At 41.1% G+C, this 25,899-nt stretch overlaps 1 protein-coding gene across 1 annotated transcript in view; it reads right to left on the bottom strand.

Moving 5' to 3' along the window:
- chrm2a (cholinergic receptor, muscarinic 2a) overlaps positions 1 to 25,899 on the bottom strand; it is a 110,237-nt gene that overhangs the window by 48,567 nt on the left and 35,771 nt on the right. The window contains exon 2 of the mRNA XM_061715153.1: positions 22,755 to 22,901. The gene's annotated coding sequence lies outside the window, so the exon portion shown is untranslated. The remainder of the gene's footprint in view (positions 1 to 22,754; positions 22,902 to 25,899) is intronic.

Raw genomic sequence — 25,899 nt, 5'->3', positions numbered from 1 at the left:
ACAGCTCACAACCAAGCGTGAACCATGGGGATAGTCAGAATCAGCACCTTCAAATCAGAGACGATGGTTCTCAGTCAAATAGTGGAATATCTTCTTTGGTCTTTTGAATGAGGTAGTGCATCAAGTGGAGGAGATTAAGTTTCTGGAGGTCTTCTTCATGAGTGACTGAAGAATGGAACAGGACTGAGGTATTCAGTGCAGCATCTGTGGTGGTGTATATATAGACCCATCATGCAACCAAAGTTAGTTGAGCCAAAAGGCAAGACTCGCTGTTTACCAGTCGATCTTTGTTCCTACCCTCACCACCGGTCAGGATTTATGAGTAGTAACCAAAAGAATAAGATCGGATATACATGCAGCTGAAATTCCCTCTGTAGAGCTGCTGGATTCTCCCTTGGACACGGGGTGAGAAGTTCAGTCATGAAAGGGATTTGGACTTGGGTGCTGCTCCTCCACATTAAAAGGATCTAACTGAAGTGGTTCAGGCATCTGGTTTAGATGCCTCTGGGGAAGTGCTTTGGGCATGTCCTCCTGGAAGGGCTGGAGGAGGTGGCTTTGGGGAGGAAGCCTATCTGCTTAGACTGCTGCACCCATAAACCAAACTCAGAAAAGAGGAAGTGAATGAGTGGATGGGGTTCCATTAACGTAAAAGATTCATAAAAAAAAGTCTAGCTCCCAAATCAGATTTTGGTTGTTGAAATTAAAGTTTTATTACACATATTGAGGAAATACCTCCACACTTTTTATACTCAGTCATCTCAACATACTTGCCCAGGTTTGTTTAACCCATCCCAGCTCCCAAACCTTCATTTTCCGTTTCCTTTTCTTCTTTCATTACAGAAACTGGGGGTTCAGGGAATCAAACTCTCCCAACACCCCGCCCCACTCTCCGACTTTTACCCATGAGTCTCTAGACTACAGAGCGGCTTCATACATAAATGAATGTTAGATCTCTGACTTTTAAAGGAAAATCCAAAGAGGGATAATAAGTTTAAGAATTCCTACCATAGACACGAATGATTAATACATATTTTAACAAAACTGCATTCGATCTAATGTCAAAGGTTGTATCATGTTATATGAGAGGTTTCAGCATCACTTTAGAGTTACATAATCTGACAAGTTTTACTTGGCCTAGAGGGTTTGAGGTTAGACCCCAACCGTTTGGTCCCTCACAGAAATAGTCAATGTCAACGTCTCAGTCAAAAGGCAAAGACAAAAAAAGTACACTTAAATGATGCATTACTGCTAATATTATTTCACTCCCTTTGGCACCATCTTTTCACAGACAGACGGCAATTTTACCGATTCATTCAGGACTATAATTTGCAATTATACAGTGGTTATGGTGTTATGATTCTGTATGTGGCCTCTGATACTCATTTCACAGCAATAGAATGATTAAAGTCACCAATCAGCTTGTCACCGGAATTATTCAACACAGACATTTTAAGTATCCAAAAAAGAGAGGAGAAAAGAAAAAAAAAAGAATGTAGGATCTCAAGTTCTACCTTGCAGCTGGTGGAAAGTGAAATGTTCATTTTCAGAACTGTTGGTGAGACAAACAAAGATAAATAATAAGCTGTAGTCTTGCCCCGCTGACAGGATTGGAATCAGTGTTTGTAATGGGAGTTGTAATTTTAGTCGACGTGTGAGCTGCGGTGGTAATGACAGCAAGCCATGCGCCATTTGAAAACCAACAATCACTTTGTCAAACAAATGTTGGAGCATCCACTTATTAAACGTCCCAAGAATTCAATTCTGTGACAAATAATAATTAAAGGTGATGCACTGACCACGGTCTGCAGTTCCCCTGAAGCAAATGACAGCAAGTAAAGCAAGGCAATATTGATGCATGTATATTTGACCTCTCTGGCTTAGAATATTGATCACATAAATAATTGTCCCCTTTACTGGCCCACAAATTGGCCTAGATGAATGGCGCTGTGGGTTAATGGCTGTGGCAACTTTTCCATTAAGCCAGAGAGAAGAGATCTGGAGAGGGCATGTGAGAAATCACCAAACCGGGCAATGTTGATCGCATCCAATTAATACAGAATACTGCCGGGACTGAGAGAGAAACCCATATGATCTTCCTCTGTGACAAAATCATAACCCCCCCAAAAAAGAGAGGCCCTAACATAAGAACGCAGCGGGATATTTTCTCCCTAATCATCCTTCCTATTTTCAAACAAAGATCATGAGCCGGTGCGTAACAAAACAAATGTGAATTACAAATAATTGTGCAACTCAACATACAGGTGTAGATAATTTAACGTTCCCATTAGTCTCGACTGAGCTCTGACATCATTAAAATAGTTGGAGCCTGAGTGGCTGAGTTTCACTGACAAATAGAAAAACAATACTTCAAATATAGTGTCTTTTTTTTTTTTTGCTCATCCATGGATAAACTTTTTGTTTAATATCTCACAGTTGGTTTGAACTCTTGAGAATTTGTGCAAACATCTTAATTCTCTTTAAGCAGTATGCATCAATATGGAGGTCTGGTGCCTTGGTTATATGTTGGTTATTGCATAATTATCTATGCTGTATGCAGATTTATGTGCCCTCTGGGTATGTTTTGGAATAAATACATGTACGTCAAGAAGAAGGTGGCACCAGGGTGACCTCTTCTACAACATAACTGCACTTAAAACCTGAAGACTAAAGTCATATGCTTTTGAGGGTGATGCATGATATTGCATTAGCAATAATGAAGGATTTTCTAAAAGTAAAGAAATACCAACATGAATTTTTCTTTTTAGTTACCACTAAAAGCAGGTCTGACGAAATGGCTGCAAACTGTAACTCAAAGTGACAACTCTCTCAGACCAGATCAAGGTGAACTGGCATTCAGAAGCAGAAAAGAGGACATTAAAGCGCTTGACTGCAATCATGTCTGGCACGTCGCCAGTCTAAGCGTCTTTGAAAAAGTTTCTTAACAATGTCCCGTCGCAGTTGTGGGATTACTTAATACGATTAGCATGGCCTTCAAATCAACCGCAGACAGCATAGCTCATAACTTGTAATGAGGAGATTAAAAAGGTGTATGACAGAGATTATGGAAGGTGAGCTGTACACAGGATGCACCAGCATCCCCAGCTTAAAAAACATACAATGTGGGTGTACAACACAAGCTTCTGTTCATAATGATTCTTCACTGTGGACTGCATTCTTTAAATTGGTTGTAGTTTATCCTTCGTGGATTATTTTGCCTTAAAACTGCAAAATAAAAAAAACAGACTTATTTTTTTGGAAAAGCTATTTCTGAGGATCCACGTGTTAAATGTCCTTAATTCTGTTATTTAGAGAGAACTCTCGTCTCCATATCTGCTACTTACTTATTTTTCCATGAGCCATCAGCAAACCTGGACATTTGGCCCTCAGGATTGATTTATTTATTTTTTACCTCTCTAAAGGGCTGCTTGCAGCACCTGAAAATTACAGAGTGGTGGGTTCAACCAATAGGGTTGGGGGCCATAATTCAATAATCAATATAAAAAATACACACAGCCAAATGAATCACCCTTGGTTGCTCTGTTACTTTGAGAAACACATTTTATATGACAGCTAGTCATTTCTTTTGTTAATACTACACAGTCACTGGCAAGTTTGACACTATAAAATGTAAATGAAAACAGTATACAAGGATTTAAAGATGTTATAAACTCTACTTGACTGAAAATCTCACAAAGGTGCTGAAGTTGCTTTCAGAAACCATTCGATGTACAAGACTCGTGAGGTTAAACGGCAACCAGTCCGCAGAGACGAAAAGTCTTTCAGGAGTATTTTCACTAGTAAATAGTTATGTTTCAGAGAAACCTGTCTTTGGGATTTTCTCATCTGCGGGTTAGACCTCTATATATAAAAGTAAAGCCCAGAAACTGCAGGCGAATAGCTGCGGCGACTGACTGAATGCATGAAAAAGATTTCTGTTTTTCAAATTTCTGAGTTTCTCATATTTCTGAGTTTCGCATATTTCTGAGTTTCTCAAGTGAAAACCAAAGCCGAGGCTCTGAAAAGACCTGGCCCTGTCATTTTCTTTTCCCCAGGCTTGAAAATATGTAATTTGGTGAGTCGTGAACTCCAAAGGCACCGTGACATCACATAACAGTATTATCCAGCTTCCCTGTATCACCAAAGCGTTTGGCACAAAGCTGTAGGGCAGATCCCAAAAGATACACCTTTCACAGAAAGTGGAGGCGGAGTCAAGTGGTGACTCCATCCCTAAAACTGGCTGCTATGAACAAAGCTGCAAACATCTGGTTGAATGAAGAACTCTACATTTACATTTGTATCATAACAATTCTGTCTCTTGTTTTATCACCATAAATCCCCATCAGTCGGACATCCCTCCTCGTCTTTCGGGTCACGCCAACGAGTGAACGCCGGGCCCATGTTTATTCTTGTCCGGGCATTTAGCTTGTTACTCTCCCGCTTTTTTTTTAGCCTCCTCTGATAAAACTTTTATTTTCTTCGTTTTTTTCGCTGCTTTGGCCATGATACCAGCTTCTGCTGAGCTCTGAGCTCCACGCCCCGCCCAGCTTTCGTCTCGACTACGAATCAGGAAGGAGGGGGAAGTGACGTATGCCGTAAAGCAGTCAAAGCTTTAAAAATTAGTAGTTTTTTAGTGTGGCAGGGTTCCTACCATGCTCCTCAAAGTTACATAGTGCCAGTGAAGGTGATACAGACCCCTCAGATCATGACAGAGGAGTCATTAAACCTGTTGGAAGTTGATGTACCATCACAATGAATATTATATTAAGGGGGAGTGGTGGCCTAGTGGTTACAGAGGAGGGTTGGAGTCTGGTCCCAGGTTCAAGGATTGCAACCGAGGTTAACCACTTTAGCAACCCCCTTAGCAACCCCAGCCGTTCATATGGCAGCCCACTGCTCTCTAGTCTAATTAGAGATGGGTTAAATGCAGAGCAAGAATTTCCCCGTTGTGGGACTAATAAAGTCAAATCAAAAGTTACATAGTGCTGCTTTAAACTATACTGCATAGAGCAAGAATTTCCTATCAAATATAACTTTATCCATCTGCATTACTCAAATAATGTAATTGTGCATTGTAATGAACTAAAGCTTATATTCACAGCCACTGACATGAATGAACTGTTGTGGAAAACGACTCTTTGGCCCCATTGGATGGTAATGGAGTTACACAAACAAACTGATTAAGATAAAAGTAGTTGCCATGATTAATTGAAACAATTGGTTAATTGTAATGTAATTGGATTAACTAGTTATCATTTATCTATTAATCTTTGACCACCGGGCGGCCAATACTGAGAGTGTCAGGACATATGACAAATGTGATATCTCACCAAACATGACAGCAGACACAACGTTATTCCCCTCCCTTTCTCTCTCTGCTTGTGGGATGGCATTAATTTTCATAACATGTTACATCGATGTTGACATTTCATTCACTCTGCCTCAGTGGAAATCACCTTAAATCAATTGCAAGTCCCTGGAAGACATGCTAACAGGGATTCCCCTGGGTTAGATGAAAGGGGCATTATATCCCCTTGAGGAAGCTATTTCTAGCAGTAATGATGACCGACTGGAAGTTGCATCCAAACATGTTTATTGTTCAGCATTATTGCTGAAAATGAGAAAAAGAGGGAATTTCCTCCCATGTGCCAGTGTGATTTATAAAGTCTATGATTGAGAACAGTTTATGGATCAGGATTTTGCATGCTCAACTATTTGAACCAGGTGTAATTAATCAGCAGTCCAGCTGTTCAAACTCTCCAGGTCACACTTTAATGGTTGATTGTTTTCATGTGATTATAGTTGACCAACAACTTGGATCTTGGGGATGTTTCTAAGCTTCCAGTATTGGACAAAGAGTTTCTTAAGGCATTTACACTGTACCTGCTTTTTCATACCCTAACTACGCACCGTAATGAGATCTTATGCCATCTTGTGAGGTTTTATTGAAATTTCCATTACCCTGCAAATGATCTTGTGCCTTTCAATATTAGCCATTTGGCTCATTAGCGAGGAATGCTTTCCTTATTTCAAAAGCTGCATTTGCCTGGTTATGACCTCCAACCAGACTTCCGAACATTTCGGGTAGGAAGTCAAAGGCATTGTGTTGCAGTGTACCATCAACTAATACGATGGTGAATTTGAAACAGAACGCTATTTAAAGTCAAAATAGAAAATCTGTAGTTTCTATTCTACCAACATGTCAAGAAGAGGAATAGGTTTTACTATCTTGGACAAACGTGGCCATCCTTCAGCAAGTTCCCTCAGCTTATCGAGCTGCCAAAGTTGAAATATGCTATGATGTCCATTATTAATCAAATGCTGACACCTCACATTCCAGATTGGGAAATTTATCCTTTTGTTTTCCTAATCCAAATTTGGTTATAGTCCCGGTTAGGGCTGTTCGATTAATCGATTTTAAATCGTAATCGCGATTATGTAATTAGAACGATGTTAAAATGTGAAAATCGTAAAATCGATTTTTTTAATTTTTTTTTTTTTTTTTTAACCTTGTCTGCACACATATTAATGATTGATACCATATTAATGATTGATGGAAATACCTCTCAATACCTGCGACAAGTGCCCCATTGGAGAGGCCCTTTAGTGTAGGAGGGGGCGTAAGCCAGATGCGGTAGACCGGCTCGTGTTCCTTGCAAAAAACTTGCAAATGTGAATAGCAAATGTAATGACTGACATTACAACCTCCTTCATGGGTTGCATTATTATTTAGCATGCAAAGACCCAGTTTAGTTTAATTAGAAAATATCTTGTTTTATTTAATTGGAAATATAACTTACTGTATGTTTGCAAGTGCTGATTTGCTGATTTTTTTTCAGAGATAAAACTTTATTTTTTATTATATTTTTTAAAACTTTTTTTCAACTTATTTTACAGAGTTTTGCACTTTATTCATTCATTTTTGGTTTAATAAGAGCAAAGTTTGCACTTAAAGCCCATTGGGGCAAATGTTCAATAAAAAAACAGCATATTTGAAATCATTTCTTTGCCTTTTGTCAATTCACAAAATAATCGTAATCGTAATCGAAAATCGGATTTTGAGAGAAAAAAATCGAGATTTTATTTTTGGGCAAAATCGAACAGCCCTAGTCCCGGTGAAGCTAATGGACAGGAGACCGAAGCCCTTTCAGAGTGTTTTTTTTTTTTTTTTTTTTTTACCTTGTCTGCACACATATTATTGATTGATACCATGACGGTAGAAACCAAAAGTGTATATATGTGCATTATTACTATATGTAATATATACATATATATACGCACACATATGCGTACACATACATAAATATACACATACAAACCCAGTGTTTTTTTTTTTTTTTTTTTTTTTTGTTTTTTGGGGGGGGGAGGGGGTGGGGGGGGGGGGGGGGGGGGGGGTGACGACATCCACTGCCAATCCAGGAAGCAGGAACACACGGAGGCACACGTCAAGCACTGGAAATCTGCAACAAAAAACCACAAACAAAGCACGAAACCGGCACGGAGCCAACCAAAACACGAACAGCAATCGACCTAAATCTTGAGATTTGATCGCAGTCTGAGCTAAGCTATCGCTACCGCTACCTAAACCCAAAAACTAGAGAGCCAGCATGCAGGTGAACAAGCCAGTGTGTATGTCTATGTGTGTGTGTGTGTATGTATATGATCATGCGTGTGTGTGTGTGTGTGTGTGTGTGTGTGTGTGTGTGTGTGTGTGTGTGTGTGTGTGTGTGTGTGTGTGTGTGCGTGCATGTGACTAAATGACTATATGTGTGTATGTGTGTGTGTGTGTGTGTGTGTGTGTGTGTGTGTGTGTGTGTGTGTGTGTGTGTAATAAACCAAACAAAGCTCCACCTGAAGTGTATCTATAGTGGGGGAGGGGGGGGAGCGACCCCGCCACCCGCGAGACCAGAGGCCGACAAGGAAGAGCCCGGAACCCAGGCCACCGGCAAACCCCACAGAGGGGAGAAGTAGGAGGGAGGCAACCCACCGCCCGCGAGGCCCCCCCCCCGCCCGGCGGCGGCCGAGGGGGCCCGCGGGCGGGGCCCCCACGGCGCGGAAAGAAGCAGCCAGGGATCCCGCGGCGGCGGACCGCTCAGAGTGTTTAACATAGCAGCAAACTCAAAAAATGGAAACTATGAAAAGCAGTCTTGTAACAACCACTTCATCATAATTTCATCTTCACCAATGTGTTTTGTGATGTGCTCTCAGTGAGCTCCGTCTCCAGGGAGCTGAGAAGAAAATGGGACGTTACATTTCCCTGTGTCACCGTGCCTGGGATGATCACGTCACAGAAAATGCAGCAACATAAGCAGAGAAAACTTCTGGTGACCAACTTTATCTTGTTCTCGACTCCCCACTGGCCACTCATTCATTTTGTTTAGAAAAGTCTGAGTGTTATCGATGTGTTGAATCGAAACCTCACTGGAGTGAGAGCTGTCATAAACATCATTAACAGCATGGACCCCATGCAGCTGGCTGAAACTCCCCACGGGTCTGTATCGGTGCCAAAACATTGATCTGATGCCAGTGGCCATCGGTTTATCATAAACACAAGAAACAACTGTCACTGATGTAAAGGCCCGAGAGTGCTTTCAGTCATGTGGTTTATGATGACCTCTTTTGAGGTCTTGAATTTTTCAGAGTGATGCATATCTGGGTACAAAAGGACAGGGAGCCAGATGTGACCCTGGAACAATTCCCTTCGTTTATTATAAGGGTTCATTCTCTCCTCTGTTATATTGTATACACTGCAGGAGTTTTTCATTTAATTCCCTTGTTGGATTAACAAGGGAAGAGGGCATTATACTCAGTGAATTGCAAACAAAATATGGGTTGTTACAGTATATCTTGTCCCACAATTAACATTTTTACCTTTTTATTCAAAAATTATATATCTATAATGTTACCTTTTCATGTACTCATCGGGTAAAATTATATGAAGTAAATAATGTAGGCATAATTAGGGGTTTGGTTTTTGATTGACAGTTTAAGTCCACAGTGCTACTACAACTACTTAGCACTTTAACTACAACTACTTAGCACTTTAAGTATGGTTGACTTCTGAGCTGCTTAAAATGAAGTGGCTTGTTGCGCTGTTAACTGTTGGCGACCACTGGGACCAGATCTGGATTCTGGGGCAAAGCTTAGCAAAGTGCTGAGGACTGCCCATGTACTTAGAGCTGTTCTGGGTCAGCAGCAATATATGAATGAGGAATGTATAAACATATTTGATCAGAGAAAATGAAAGCCACTTCAACCTAGCTAAAATAGCTGACATGTGGTAACTAAGCGAGGGTCAGCGAGTTCCATCAATTAACTCCAAAAAGCTGACTGTCACGGTTTGGTTTCAGTTCCTGTTTTATTTTGAAACCTGTGTCTTTGTGTTTCAGTTCCGTCTTGACTTCCCTTGTTCCCATCTGCCCTGATTGTCTGCACCTGTGTCTCGCCAACCCTTCTGTGTATATCTGGTCTTGTCTTTCCTTTGCTCCCTGCTGGTCCGTACTGTTTCCACCCAACTTGTGTCCTGTCAGGTTTTTGTCTGCTCTTGTTATTAGGTCTTTTGGTAGACCCTGCTCAGCAACACTTTTGGTTTATTTTTGTCAATAAATCACATTTTTTGGAACTCCTGCCTCCTTCTCTCCTGCATCTGGGTCCTATCAACCAATTTGTGACACTGCCATACAAAAAATGCTTCAACAGCACACTTTTTAGAAAACGTCACATTGGTTTTGTCCAGTTGTCTTACAGTCTGTGAGCCAAACCTACCCCAACTCTGCGATAAACAACCAACAGTCGCTTCATTGTTGCTGTGATGAGACTTAATTTTGGGACCAATAACATCTGATAATAATCACTAAATTGGCAGATAGCATTTTTAAGTGGGTGACTAAATCAAGATTATGAATTAAGGTATGCAGCAATCTTGTTGATTGACCTTAGTCTTTAATAACAGTCTGGTTGATCTGATGGTACATGTTGGAGTTTTACTTTAAATGTTGTTGAGGTTGCTGTCAGGTTACCACGGGATTAAAGTAGATGTCATTTCTTTACAGAACTACCATAAGCATTTGTCTCAGCTTCTGATGCTTTCCAAATTGGTTATTGGCTATATTTGTGTCTCAATGTATTGATTCATTTGACACTGTCCAATCTAACCTAACCTGCGGCCCTTGTGCCAACCACTGGCGTCTTACTGTGGAGCCTTGCCAATATCAATCAGAGTGAAGAGTTGTCAGCAGTCCCGCCTTCGTACACTCCTATCGGTAGCAAGAATAAACTGAGTAATTTGTCATAGAAACCTACTGTAAGACTATAGTAGTCCAGTGGATTTTTGCACCTGAATAGCCTATTGAGATATTTGTCGAAGAGCATTAATTTGTACCCCTATGCAATCTGTGACGTCTTAGCTATCATGTCATAGCATGCTTTTGTTTGTAGCATGTAGTAGCTGCCTGCTAGTGCTAGTTTTGTATGGAACATGGATATGTGTTCTGTTTAGATGTAAATGGTCTTCATTGGAATAAGGCTGAGCTTTTTTTCCTATTAACTTTGGTTGTTGTATGTGAAAATTGCAAAATGCCTTGTGTGATTTCAAATGGCTTGAATTATCTGTGTCATCTGCTCCACTACCGGGGGCGTTCATTAGGAAGAGGTTTTAACTAGCTGTAATGGAATGGAAAAATCACGACATCAACAATTCAGAGGTTATCCATTTACTACTGTCATTTTTTTAATCCAGACTGTTGACTGTTGATAATTCAAGGAAATTGGTTTTAATCTGGTATATTTTTACATCCAGGTTGCTACTGATGAGTTTGCTAACAAATACGGTAGCCTATATAGAAAAAAAAACATTCAATATCTCCTAAATAACAGAAGTTATGGTTGCTGTTTTTGCACATTATATTGCTGCTTCCTGCTATTTTTTTTTATGAATATTTCTTTGTTATTTCACAGTTACAAAAACCGTGCTCTGTGTATCCTGGCAACTGCCAATGTTGGAGGCCAGATAATTACTTATAACTGACGCAGTGATTCTATAATTCAGCACAAGCTGTGAAGGAAGACTGAGAGTTACGGGTAGTTTCTCTCTTTACTGAAGTTGACCCTTTTAGTCCCAGCAGTTAAAATCATGAGATTTGTCTACAGTAATGCAATTTCTGATAGCATGCAACCTCTCTTCCACAGTCGTTGAAGAGCAGGAATTCAGACAGATGATTGTGTTTTTTCATGCGATCCACATAGAGCCCATCTGTAACATCTATGCAAATTCTGATGACTGAGAATCAATTGATTTCTTAATTGGATGGAAATGCCAAATGGTTCACAACAAGACTGATTGTTTAATATCTATAGTGTGTACAATGTGTGTGCACTGAGAAGCAATGTGTATCTATTTGAATAGTAATGATCTCAGACAGCAACATTATTGCGCTCCTATTGTGAATGTTCAGTTGACCAGGAGAACATTATGATGGCTGGCTGCTGAGGCCCCGGTAGGCAAATGAGGTGCAAGCATGATACCTTTTTCTTATTGCTATAGAACCAGAATGCAGTATAATATTCTTCCCTGGCTGCATTTGGCAACGCCCTTTATGAGAAGGCAAGGAAATGCACAGTGCTTTGTATCACACAAGCCTTAGAACTTATATGTGAATTATAATAAGCTTGGGAAAAAAAAAACACTTTCTGAAAGATGAAGCCGAATGAAAAGATTTGAATATGGGGATTCAAATGTTATGATTTGAACAAAAAAAAAAGGCTTTTATTCAGAGGCTGTATGACTGAATGCCCTGAAGTTACTCAGGAAACACAAAAGGAAACCCCCCCCCCAAATAGCCTACTGTATAGCCTACGATAACTAACTTTAAGATCACGTGCAACAAGCATGCCTGTTGATTTTGAATGGGGTCATATCAAGCATTACTCAACTGGTGTCACGGGCGGATTTTAAAGGATTCAAGTGCAAGACAACGATAGGTATAGAGTATAGAAGTCTTTCACTGAAATATCTAAGGGTTTTCAGCAGGAATCGTGATTGAGGCAGTATCAGCACCAGCGGGGGCAAACAAAGTCCAGAGTGAGCAGGCAGAAGGATTGTCGTGGACAGGCAGAAGGTCGGGGGAAGAGACAAGAAGACGTGATCGGGGCAATCCGGAGTTGAAACCAAGACGTCAATCGGATGATGAGGAAGTAGAGCATGCTGCGGAGACAATCTGGCCCTGACTGAGGCTTCAGTGCAGCGTCAATGCTGGCTGGCTGATGAGCGGTGAGGAGCTGCAGCTGGGACCAAACAGGTGGGGTGCATGAAGCAGATGAGGAGGTGTGGCAGGGAGGTGAGTGAACTCACCCACCACAGCATGAACCAACAGGGCAGAGTGTGACAACTGGATTCAGAGTAAGCTGTGTGGCTTTGGTTGCATTCTTGTGTCGGCAGCTGAGCAAAGTTGAATTATTCAACACAAGAATCAGCCGATGAAATTTAAGCTATACAGCCTTGGTGCTGGACAATCAAAATGTATATTAGAGGCAATGCATTAAATAATAAAAAAAAAGTGAGGAAAAAGCGTTTGTGGGGAATCTGCCAAACTCCTTTGACCAGACTTTAAAGTCATTTTATGAAAAATGATTTACCTGTGTATCCTAATCATAATTTTTGACCACAGCTTTTAGTTTTTTGTTTTTCTTTGTCTATAAGAAATTATTAGCTCGCACTGGGAGAACCCATTGTTTACCCATAATTAGAGAAAGGGAATGGCCCAAAGCTGGTGCCAAGAATAACTACCTGAGGCAGTTCTCACTTGCTGACCTCCATTGTAAAATTGGTGGAGTATGAACACATCCAGAGATTCCAGCCATACTTGAACCGAACTTTAAATTGGTACTTCAACTGCGACTGACATTTCCCAAGTTCACAAGCATACGGGTATTGTCAAGAACATGTAATCAAAAAAGCGATAATAAGCTACAAATTGCATCCAATACTGCGATGGGCCACACGGCGGTCACGTAACTGGCTTTAAATTATGCTGAAATAAAATAACCTTTTAAATGGCCTGCCATATACCAATGATAACGGCCATTCCAGAGTGCTGTATATATTCTATACTGTGCAATATATACACAAACTGCTGCATATAATTGGTTTTTAATGACAGACAATTTCTTTCCTCTTTCTTATTTATGGGGCAAGTACCACGAACAACCAATATGAGCCCCATGAATAGATTTATCACCACACAGTCATGATTGTGTTTGAATATGCTATACTTAGTACAGGGTAAAGACACCATCAATCACCATGGCTCGATACGGAAGGATGAGTAAACATGCGTCCAACTGAAAGCCTGACGAAAATTTTAATTGGACGGATACCATTGCGAGGCAGTTGCATGCCACTGCTGCATCAAGTTGTGGTTAGGAGATGTTACCTCATAGAGAAATTCCCAGGCACGAGGGCAGTAATCAACAGTAATTACTGTTTCTGACAGCTAATTATTTTCAGAGCCTTAATTAAGCAATAGCCCTTATGTTCAGGATATGGGACATTAATTGGTGGTTGCCAGGACCTGCGTCTGCCCCGTCTGCTGTGATACATATATGAAGGAATGGAGGTCAGCAAGTGAGAAACGCCTCGGATAGCTATTCTTGGCACTGGCTTCGGGCCATTCACTTTCTCTAATTGTCCGAGTCAACATGTGACAAAAGATGAAGAGCAGTCGTCCGCCGGGCGAGGCAAACAGCCAACAATGCTTGCATGTTTTACACGGGGGAGGGTGGTTCATATGTTGACATTTACAGCCTTATTAACGGCAAGAAAGGGATAATAAAATAATATCTGCCTGTTCCTTACCAGGTCTAACAATTAAGTTGGTTAGATCTCAGATGAATACAAACAAGATATAAGGCACAACGAATTTAAAAACAAAATTAAAGTACATCCCATCTTGAGGAAATCCCTTTCAGTCTCCCATGCTTTGGAGGAATTTTTGTCCACCTTTTTACAAAATTGCTCAAGTTGTTGTTGCTGACACGTTGTGTAAATCGACTTGAAGTCCAGACTTAAACTGGTTCAGTGTAACACCGACATTTTCGATCCCCCAGCCATTCTGTTGTACATTTACTGGTGTTCTTGGAACCATTGTCCAGTTGCATGAGACACTTCCAGCCATGCTTTAAGCATTGGACCAAGTGAAATCAAGAATAATCTGATATTTGTATAGCTTCGTCATCAACTGCAAGGTGCCCAGAGTCTGTGGCTGCAAGACAAACCCACATGATTTCCCTTCCACTACGCCAAACATCTCCCACCTCTGCTTGGTCGAAGCTGTTTGAACTGATCTACTTTATTTGGTATTTGTCAAACACGATGCTGTGAATTATATGCAAACATCTCCAGTTTGGTTTTGATTTGTCCAAAGCAAATTGTACCAGCACCTATAACCTTTTGTTATAGTTTGCAACTTTGCGAACCCAAGCTATGCTGTATTTGCCATTGTCATAAGTTTTGACATTTCCAACACTAACAGAGGCCTATAGAGTATATAGTTCTCTTGTTCTTCACTATTTTCCTTGCTTACTTTGGTAGAAGTTGCTGATGATCAATTAATCAAGTGCACTTAAGTAGCAACACCTGTCTGCCGCTTAATTTCACACATTGCTTATGCATTTTGCGTTCATTTTTTGTGGACCAAAAGAAATGTAACATGTCAAATGTTCTTCTTCTTAGGTTCCATGTAACAAAAAGACAAAGGATATGTTTTTCCTGATGATAAAACCTTTGACTTGAATACTTTTACATGATTGTAAATTGTCCCAGTCCTTCCTATATTTTAGTTAGAAGCTGAAAAGAGAGAAACATAGATGCATTTTTTTAAGCTGTGTTTGCATCAGTGCTAGAGGTCTAACCTGAACAGAGATGTTATATGAATATATTTGCACTTTATTGCATTGTTTCCTTGCTTGCACACACTAAACCACCCAAGGCTGAGCAGGCTGCTGTCACATCTAACTTATCAAGTAAGGGCGTGCCTCGCAGCAACCCATTCAGTTTTCCTAGCAAAGCTGGACAGGAGCTGAGCTCTTTAGTGTGAAGGACATGTATGTGCAGAGAGAAAGAACTGCCCTGTGCTGCTCGATAACTAACACATTTTTTTTAATAAAATTTTTCATCCAATCTGGTAAAACACTGGCAAGTTTCACAATATTTAGAAAAAAGTCAATGTTGATGAATGCATAATTTTGAAGTCATCAGAAAGGAGCTATTCTCCCCAGCAGAAACACGTTTTTTTTTTTTTTTTTTTGCGTCATTGGAGGCAGCGTGTTCTCTTACTTTTGGTCAAAAAAACGTTATGTCCACGTGGTATTTTATAAGAATTTCAGAATTTCAATTCGTGACTGCTGATTAAAATTCAAATTGCTATCTAAATTTGTTAAATGTTCTTGTTTTCATTTGTACTTTCACAACGGTGGAGCAGGTTTCCAAATGGTTTCAGAGCCTCTCTACATTCAAGAATTCCCTCTCATCCAACAACCCAACATGCCTAACTGTCACTTAATTGTAATTTCTACTTTTCCTCCATTTATAAAGTACTCCACTATTCAGTAGCATTGCTTATATCAAGGATTCTTACTATACTGACGCTTTGTTGAACATCACATTGGAACAAGTTACCTTGGATGAATCACTGAATCTTTGTGAAAATGTAATCAAAGTTATATCCCCTAAAACCTAATGACAATATCTGTTATTCTATTCCAGGAAGGACAAATCAAACCCCTTTTTTTTGCCACTCGATGTCCCAGCTTCCTACACTGGACCTTGACCATCATGAACTGTTTGACTCAACTCAAAGCTCAAATATGGAGCAGGTGCACGTGCTCCATTAATTGTACCATATTGGATCAATCAACTGGAGTACTCAAGTTTAAGAGAACTTAAAGGAGCATGAGGCAGGATTTATGAAAAAAATTCGTATACGTTTTAAGTTTTCTAGTAATAATGTCAGATGAAGCGTTCCAAACCAAAAAGAATGTTTCCTCTAGTGTATCTCTCCGTTGCCTTGAACAGGCTGTGTGCTGCAAAATGTGCTGCAATTCGGGCCCAAATTTCCCGCGCTGGGCTGCGGATGTGACGTCACATGACGCTGCATGCACGTTCTCCCCGTTCTCCCGTGCCGGCTTCGCTGTTGGCTGCAGTACCCCCGACGGCCGTCGTGGGGAAGGGTGGCGCTAGAGAGTCTCATTTCTTAAAAGGAGCCTCATGCTCCTTTAAGATAAGACAAGTAATACACCTTAAAATAACTAAAAATAAACATAATAGTGTTTAACCCCCTAGATGTGTGCAGCGGTGTGATGATTTGTTTCTTCTCTTATTTAGGTTTTCTTAAGTAAATTTTTGGGCTTTGGTCTGTGAACAGGGCGAGTTTAGAAACTAACCTATTACAGCGCACATTTAATGAACAATTTAAATTGCTGTCCCTCCCTCTGCTGAGCTCTCTGGCTTCAGACGCTTGCATTAAAAACCGACGATGCAGCAACTTCCCAGAGGGATGAGTTTAGGTTTCCAGCGGTTCCAACGTGTTTATTTGTGTTATATAAACTTAACTGCTGTGAAACAAATTGTAAATTAGATTTTAGTGCTGATTACTACTTTGTTCAGCACCTCTCAGTAGCGCGTCAGAACTGCTAAACTCTGGCTCATCAAGACGGGGGAGGATTGAACAAATCTGAATGCTGTGGACTTGCTTAGCTAATGCGTTCCATGTACTTGTTATGTTAAGTCATGCTGTGTTTTCATGCGAAGCCTCCAGTTAAGGCAATCTAAATACTGAGTAAAGGAAATGAATGATTTGATAAAGCAGTTCTTGCTTTTATTGTTTGTGTGTTCTTTCCTCCACTGTTATGAAAATCCATTTGCCACCAAGTGGTCAACAACATTTGTCTATTCATGTGCCACCACATTTCTGCGACAGAGGTACTTGTTTTGTGTGTTAATCATTTGCGACCGGTTTTCCCTATCTTATTTTCATGGGTAATTGGTTATGCAGTACATGGAATCTGAGACCTGCAGGCAACACAAAGGAAGGGCGGCGTGAGCATGGAAGAAACTGCAATCGCTGAGGCATGTCAGACATTATTTTTCCCCCTGTCTCCTCCATTCACTTATTGTATCTTGTTTACTTATTAATTTTGTTGTTTCCTTCCCCTCAAATGCACTGTAATCTGCCCAACCATCTCCTCGCCTTTTCCTTTCTTAAATATTTGTCTGTGTCTTGGCCTGTGCAGGTCTGTCCTCCATCAGTCTCACTGCTTTTTTAATTTCCCTCCTCATTCTGACTCCCACTCAGCCCGAGAGTGCACCCCTGTCTCGATTACACCTCTGGAAATGCCCGTGCAATTTCCTGGAATATTAAAGTGATGGATTTACACAATATCAATCAGAGCAAATGGTGGGTCTCGAAATAGCCGTCCGCTACTGGGAAGACATGTTTTTGAGGGTCAGCTGAAGAGCCCAGCAGAAATAAAATAAGACAGTTTCCGCCCAGTGTCATAAATGTGTTTGAACTTTTACTACCCTATCCCATGCTTATTTTACCTTCTTTTTATCCTGGTTTTCCTTGAAAAAGTTGTGGCCATCATTTTTTGTTTTCATATTACAGGAACACAAAGTCCTCTAATCAAGGTGGATTTTAATATTGGGCAAATTCAATGTCTGAAACATGGCACCACACTTAAAGCGAACACTAAGCACATATACTGTATAATATATGTACAGTATATAGTACTACCACCCCCTCCGCCCTTGTAGATCTACATTAACCAGTGGTTTTGGTCAGTCTCCTAAAGCACTCCTCATGGCCTTCCAATTGATCTTGGATTTGAGTGGATCAGGCCAAAACCCTGATTCTTCTACATCCCAGCCATGAAATCTGATGCAGGTTTTCTGATCTGCTTGGGATCATCGTCACATTGCAGGGTTCCTCTTCCAGGACTCCTTTTCCAAGTCCCGTAGCTGCGAAACTAAACCCAAATGACACCTCCAACACAACCCTTGGCAGTTGGAATGAGGCGTTTCTGCTGAAATATTGTGTTTGGTCGAACATCTGGTCATAGGATACTGCTCCAGAAGTCTGGTGGTTTGTTCAGATGTAGTTGTGCAAACCTTATTTATGCCTGCATAGTCTTTTTTTTTTTGTTTTCTTTCCTCTGGCAAACTTTCCAAACACACCGTACATGTTCAGTTTTCTTCTGTCTAATCTGCATTTATAGAGGTCTGCACACCTGCTGGGGATCAGTTCAAGGACTGCAGCAACTGGCTACAACGTGCACTCTTAAATACTCCGGTAGCAGTTAAGGGATACTTAGTCTTTGATTTTATTTGTATAAATATATATTTTGAATACATGGGCCATTTTGACTAGTATTTTACCTTGCTACCTTAAACAAGCTGCTTTGGGAGTGGTCATATCCCTTTGCCGTGAGGGCATTATTACCCTGTAATCATGTGTTTCTCTGCATGGCTACATTTGTTATTTTTGACAGCCTAATGTTGGAACAAAGCAATTTCACTTGATGAATGATCATAAGACTGGCAGAGGCTATGTCAGCGTCAGGCTTCACCGGTGACTTATGCACACGAAACCCTCCGAGACGGCTGAACCGGCTCTCTTCTCAAATGTACCACCACTATGTGTGCTGGGTGTAATTGCCAGAGCTGCAAGGACCCCTCAGCTCGTCACGACGTCCATGACGCCTATTCATTACGGTAGTATTTACTTGTCCTCCTAAATCAAATAGGCTGTCAGTCTTTACGACGGCTTTGTAAAAAAAAAAAAAAATCGTTGACTTATTTTCAAGCAGCGTAGCCTGGACGACTCATTCGTGGGTCTTGGGCCATTCGTGATCACAGAAATCAATTGGCGACACGCCTCCGACCCACACTTTTGGACGTTGGCGGCAATGGGGATAACGGCAGCGATGGGGATAACGTGTCAAAGTGGGCCTCCTCATTCTTGTCACTTTAAGTGCATTCAATACTGCTTCCACAGAAAGCGAACGCCTCTGCATATCAGAGTCTCCCCCGCCACCTTCACGCTGGGGCTGAACATTTTGATCAATATATGACTGTAGGATGACAAGTGCCTGGAGAGCCAACAGCAAAAAAAGCAAGGGAGACTTAAATGATTTTCCTTGTGGTGAAGACAATGCTCTGCAGAAATGGTGAGGAGATCCGAAGTGAATTGTGTCTCAGAAGAGTCGTTTCACTGACTATCTTTAAAAAAAGCTGCGAATCAAAAATCAGATTACAACTCAATGAATGCTAAGTAGAGATGTAAGTAAATGTGTGTGTCTATTAGGGGTGGGCAAAAATATCGATATGGCAATATATCGCGATACTTTTCCAGCCGATTCAATATCGATATTCAAAATTTGAATATCGATTTTCTTTTTTTTTTTTTTATCCCCGATCTTTTTCCCATTATATCACCCAGTGCTCCTACCTAAGTGACAGTCCTGGGCATTGCCACTCTCTACCAACCCTGGGAGGGCCCTGCACTAAGCTCACGTTTTATTTCATTTTATAATTTATTTTTTATATAACACAATTGCCTGTCCTTAAAAAATGAAAAAATAATGGACAGAGGTTTATTTATTTATGGATTTATATCTATACTGATTGATCACTGTCCTTGGTTTTAGTACCCATCTTTCTTGTGTTTATTATCATTTGCCACATAATTAAAGCAACCTCATACTAAATTTAATGTTAATTTCATATGATGTAAATAATATGAAAAACATTGTTTTGACTCAGTTTGTCCCATGAATTGTCACTATAATTTGATGAACGTGCAACTCGGATTTTAAGATCCATCACTACCATCTGATGTACATATATACAACTTGGATTATAAGATGTGTAATGCATTTTTAAATTTTTCGGTGAACTATGTAGAATATAATAATCGGGATATCGCATAATCGGGATATCGCAATGTGTATCGTATCGTGGCTCAAGTATCGTGATGCGTATCGTATCGTGAGGTCCTTCCCAATACCCACCCCTAGTGTCTATGTAGATGTGTGTAAATGTATCTTTTAAACACAATTTTCCAGTATGAATATGTTGTCCCAGAGGCCCATAAATCACTTTGGAGAATTCTCAATGCATGGCCTGCTCTCAGCTCCCAGACAGCTTCAATCCATAAAAGCAAGCCCCCGGCCAACGTATCTGTAAATTAGTCCAGCTAAAAAATTCAAGAAGCCCAGAAAGAGGCTCAGCGTGTGGATGTAAGTGCTCGGCCTGGGAAACGATAGTATTAATTGCCTGGGGGATTAAAGACACAGACCTCCAGTCCCTTATGCATATTTGATACTTCTGGCAGCGCGCGTACGCTTCCGTCAGCTACAGAAGGTTGATGTTTGGCCCGGACCCTCTCGTCAGTTGAGGTCTGCTGTGAGAACACCCCTGCGTGCACCCGTATCGTCTTAACCCAGCTGGTGTCAGCGTGGCACTGACCCCGTCCCGCCGCCCTCAAAGGCCGGCGCTGCCCCCTTGTGTCGGTGTGGTCGGGACATTTTGGCTCGTTTGACACAGAACCGGCCCGTCAGAGCTTTAGCTGGTTGCTGCGAGTAAAGACAGCAACTAACATTAACTCTAATGCAAATGAGACACAGGTATGGAGTTGGAAAATGCACAAACACACACACAAACACACATCTGCACAAAGCATCAGTTCAAAGAGCAGCGACTCCATTTGAGATATGATTCTGGACAGCATCAGTATGATGAAGAGGAAGAGCTCTTGACAGTGTTGTTGGTGGAGCGGCATCAAACAGCAGCGTGAGCATGTGTGTGTGTGTGTGCGTGTGTGTGCGTGTGTGCGTGTGTGCGTGTGTGTGCGTGCGTGTGCGTGCGTGTGTGTGTGTGTGTGTGTGTGTGTTGCCACATCTGCTGATAATGTCCACTCAGTCCTCGAGTGAGAAGTGAGGCTGTTGATATAAAGTGCTTGTACATAGCTATACATGGTGTTCTTTTAGTCTGCAGAGACGAGTTGTCTGGCTTTACAGAGTGACATCTGATCCGATGGCTTTTGAAACATGAGGCTCAGTCAGGAACACATTCCCGACTTATCAAATATGCAAAAATCTGCTAAACAAATTCTCAAACACAGAGACACAGAGAGAAAAATACATCTTTGCATTCTATATACTCTTTTTCATTCATAAAACGCAGGACCCCCGATGCAAACACCAAAATGTATTTGAGGTAATGTTGCTGCTTGCTGGGCGTGACGGGTCTGGACAGCCATCGTAGCTCTTTTCTTCTTTAATCCAATGAGTGTCTGGTTCTTTTGCATGTGGTTGCACTCTGGTTCCCAGGGGGCAGATGCAACAGATGCAGAAGAACCTGCCTCGGGATGCTGTTTGAGATGCGACAACCAGACTATAATCAAAAGACGCATAGAAGTACTTGTGTTGGCACATAACACATGTCCACACCCTGTTGCGACTAGCTCGGTACATTATGTACCGGTGGAAATGGCTCCTGAGATTTTTTTCCCAAGGGGAAAGATTAAGGCTGACCAGGTCATAACTGAACAAAACCAGAACAAAAACCTGACCTCATTCAAACTAAAGTCCACATTTACAACTGCTTTACAATTTTGCAAGCCCTGTTTTAGGATCAGTATAAAATCGTCAGTATTAACAAGGGAAAAGGGTAGGTTTGTGCCTTGAATATAAGGCCTTACAGGTATTTATGGGAGTTTCCACTCCAGAAAGCACAATTGGAGTGAAGAGTCATTTGAATTCATTTTAATTTCCTAAGATGTGCACCACATAATGAAGTGCTTACAAACAGCATTTAACTTAGTTAATATGAAGTTTCTAACAGAAAGAGAGGAAGGTTTCTGCAACCATGTCCAGAGCGAGATACAGATTTTGCTTTTGGGAACATTAAAGACGTAAACTGTTGCAGTTGAACCCAAAATACTTGTCAAAGCTCTGTAAATAACATTTATCTTAGAAGGTATTATTTCTTTACATATGAATTTCTAAGAATGGACACACAGAGTGAACGGGTTAACACCTCCAGCAAACTCATGCTCGTGTTTAGGTTTGGTTATTTTTCCACAACTGCTTTGACTCCTTAGTCTAGAACTTGTGCCGTTGCTAACTGTGTCAAACGTTAGTGTTAATCTTCTGGGTTTCCTGTAAATACTGAATGTTCAATGCTCAGTAGTTAAGAGTGTTTTACGATGAATTACTACTTACCTGAGATTATCTGATTTTTCTGAATGCACTAAGCCCCCCCGCCGTGCACGGTGCCCCCTGACGGCAAATAAGTCTGCAGCGGCGTACGTGAAATTACCTCTGAGCCCTCCTTCTCACCAAACGCTGAAGAGCTCGTTTGTATCTATTGGCGCACGGACGAGCTCTCGCATCCCCTTTGAAGTGTCGGAAAAACGTCACACGCGCGTGGTTTAATGCCGACTCAAGGATGCCATTAGCATTAAACCACCGGAGAGCTTTGGCGCACAAAATCGCAGGTCACAAAAAGATTCTGAACTGCATGTGACAGTTTTAGAAAACGTGTAAATGCACCATGAAACATGCATGATGAATAAAGAATGAGCCGTTTGTAAATCAAAGGTGAGGAGGACTTGTTCTTTCCTGGGATTTGACTTGGTTTGAGCATCATGAGTAAAAGAGGAAAGGAAAAAAAAAAAGAACAGCAAAGCGTCCGTACTTACAGAGTGTTAAGCGGTCCGTGGGGCTTTCCCGTGCTCAGTTGGCATACTCGGCGAGTCTGCACTCAGTGTTCAACCAGAGACTTGTCTTTGACAGGAGGAAGCGGGGGGCAGATCTGGCTCCAGCTTCATGGTCAGCAGCCATCGCCACTGTGCAAAAAAGAAGAGCAGATAAAACAGAATGAGCAATGGACACGAGTCCAGGAGCGCTACCTTACTATGACTTCTTGCTTAGATTTAGATGAGATGGTTGACATCGCCCTTTTCATCTGACTCTTGAATATTAAACAGGCAGGAGATGGCTCCCTCAGCTCACCAGCAACAGAGAAAAGTGGGGAAACGGCAGGAATACTTTGTCTAAAGTTCCCTATATTCAAAACAAGTAACTGTATGTCTGTAATCTGCAACCATTTGTGAAATTACTGATCCTTGATGTTCGGCTCCAACTGGTGTGATTCACCGCTGAGTGTGAAGCTGAATCTGGCACAAAAAAGGGTGTTCTGGGTAGGGATGGGTGATATTTTACCGTTCACGATAAACCGTCAATAAAATTCCCCACGGTAAGAATTTGCCATCTCACGGTAAAAACGATAAATTGAGGAAATGAGAAAGAAAGAAAGAAAGAAAGAAAGAAAGAAAGAAAGAAAGAAAGAAAGAAAGAAAGAAAGAAAGAAACGACTATCGTTATTTGGATGAAAGAAAGAAAGAAAGAAAGAAAGAAAGAAAGAAAGAAAGAAAGAAAGAAAGAAAGAAAGAAAGAAAGAAAGAAAGAAAGAAAGAAAGAAAGAAAGAAAGAAACGACTATCGTTATTTGGATGAAAGAAAGAAAGAAAGAAAGAAAGAAAGAAAGAAAGAAAGAAAGAAAGAAAGAAAGAAAGAAAGAAACGACTATCGTTATTGGGATAAATGCCAGAAAGAAGGAAAGAAAGAAAGAAAGATTCCCGTTGATGACACTTTTTGTATTGGTATTTTTTTTTATCGTTATCGGGATAAATGCCAGAAATTATCGTGATAATTTTTTTTGTATTATCCCTAGTTCTGGGTAATAATAGTGTAGAATCACTTACCCTACCTTTTTTAAATATTTTATCTAATCAAGTAGTTCTGTAACCAAGGTCTAAGCAAGCAACTGTTTCAAACAGGAAGTGGTTAAAGTGAAGGGACAGTTTAACAAATGTTACAAAGCAAAAATCCTAAACTGATGGGAAAACATACATAAGTGCAAACATTTTACACTTTAAGACAGGCAAAGCTTCCTTGCAGTTGTCTTAGTTGTGTAGTTTTCACATTTGAAATCAGAGGAATTACAAGGCAAAATCTTCCATTTCCATTTACGGCTCTGGTCATGGAGGATCCCCGGCCAGTGATGCGGTTTCAGGGGCGGAAAAAGTGCTTCTGATAATCTTCTGATATTCACAATGAACGTTTTTTACACATAATCCAAAGGAAGTGATGATGGCTCTGCTGTTAATGAGTGTGAGCCTTCGCTTCACTGTACGTTTACGCCCAGTATGGGGGCCATCTGAGTCCATTAGCGCGGCGCGCTACGCTGCTCTCAGCCATGTTGCCAGATGTTGCCACTAACATGCAGACCTCATGCTTAAATGCAAATTTTAGTCAGATGTGCCTTGCAGAAACCAACGCTATCTCCACATGCAACCATCTCTCACTAATTAAAAACAACTCTTCAAAGGTTACTGCTTATGTCTATAGCGTATAAGGCAACAAGAAAAGCGTGTTAGGCCTGCTTTTGGGAGAAAAAAAAAGAAAACTGGAACTAAGGCAGCTGAGGGGAACGCAGGAGCAGGTGATAATGGGATAAATCCTGAGCCCTCAGGCTACAGTGTTTGCTCCACTAAGCCACTCTTCGCCAACGAAGAGATGTGGTGTCGTGATAACACTTTGTGTTCATGGCAACGCTGCTGCACGGACGCATTAGCGACTCCTGTCAGCAGCATGTCATTCACTGTCTCCACGAATCACAGAGCAGCTCCGCTGTGAGACAAAACAGTTGCCTTCAAGGAACGAAGATTGTTGCAGCAGAAAGCGATCACCGGCAGGGCTCCGGCGGGCGGAAGATCCAGGGAGAGGCAGAGGCTGAAACGTAGCCAGGCTTTGACATATGCCGCTTCAGTCTCGTAGTTAGATGATTAATTGTCCAAATGATTTCCCCACAGAGAAAATCTGCCTAATGATCTTTGTTTCTGGTGCCCTAATTCATTTCTTATGCCAGTGGGGGAAGCCGCTAGCCAGATCAGACGATGCATAAACTTAAGTGTACTTCTAATCATGTAGAACGATGAGTTGAAAGCTTCTAGCAATCCTGCTGCAAGATGATGAAAATTATTCATAAAATTGTCTGATGATGATAAGGGCTTAAAATATCTAAATGGCAGCTTTGGATTGAAATCTCCCTCGGCAACAGACGCATAATTCCCCTCCTGCAACTCTGTGAATTCAGAATAAAAGTTTTGCAGGTCTTGTGTACAAAGCAGAGATACGCCTCAGACCGATTGGCTGCAGGGTCAAATGACCTGAGATGAGTTTCTTCTCTGCTGTAGGGAGGAAATTCACTTTGTCTGCAGTCATGGAGGGGTAAAATATCTTTCATAGTTGAAAAAAACACTCCGGGGAGGGGCATGTCTTATTTAATAAAGGGGCTAATCTTCACAGCAGACTGAACACCAATAAGCACCAAGAGTTAGGTAAAGGACACACTTGCAAACTCACTCAGACGCTCGGTCCCCCAAATCTCTCAGAGGGGCCACAAAAAAGACGGAATGCCACCGAGCCCAGCCCATACTTGACTGGCTCCGTGTCGCTTGAAGGTGCCGCCTAGTCTGCTTTAAATGTCAGCAAAACATAAATGGAAAATGACTAAGAGCTGCGGGGTGGGCGGATGCAACAGGATAAAGTTTGCTGGAGAGAGAGTTCGGACACTGAGCAAATATCCAAACGCTGGAGAAAAAATGCTGATTTTCATCTTTGCAGTTTCGCCTGCAAACGGTTCCATTTGTGGTAAACATGTTGTGCTAAAATGTATTTTTATTACTGTCAGTTATAGTTAAAGTTTTATGTTTCAAAGATATGTATTTTTCCTTTTTCCATGCTACACAGGACACCCCCGCTACCTATTAGATTAGGTTTC

Source organism: Cololabis saira, chromosome 23 (genome assembly GCF_033807715.1).
Source record: "Cololabis saira isolate AMF1-May2022 chromosome 23, fColSai1.1, whole genome shotgun sequence".
Taxonomy (NCBI): domain Eukaryota; kingdom Metazoa; phylum Chordata; class Actinopteri; order Beloniformes; family Belonidae; genus Cololabis; species Cololabis saira.
The sequence above is the reverse complement of the archived record's forward strand: the minus strand, read 5'-3'. Positions and strand labels throughout refer to the sequence as shown.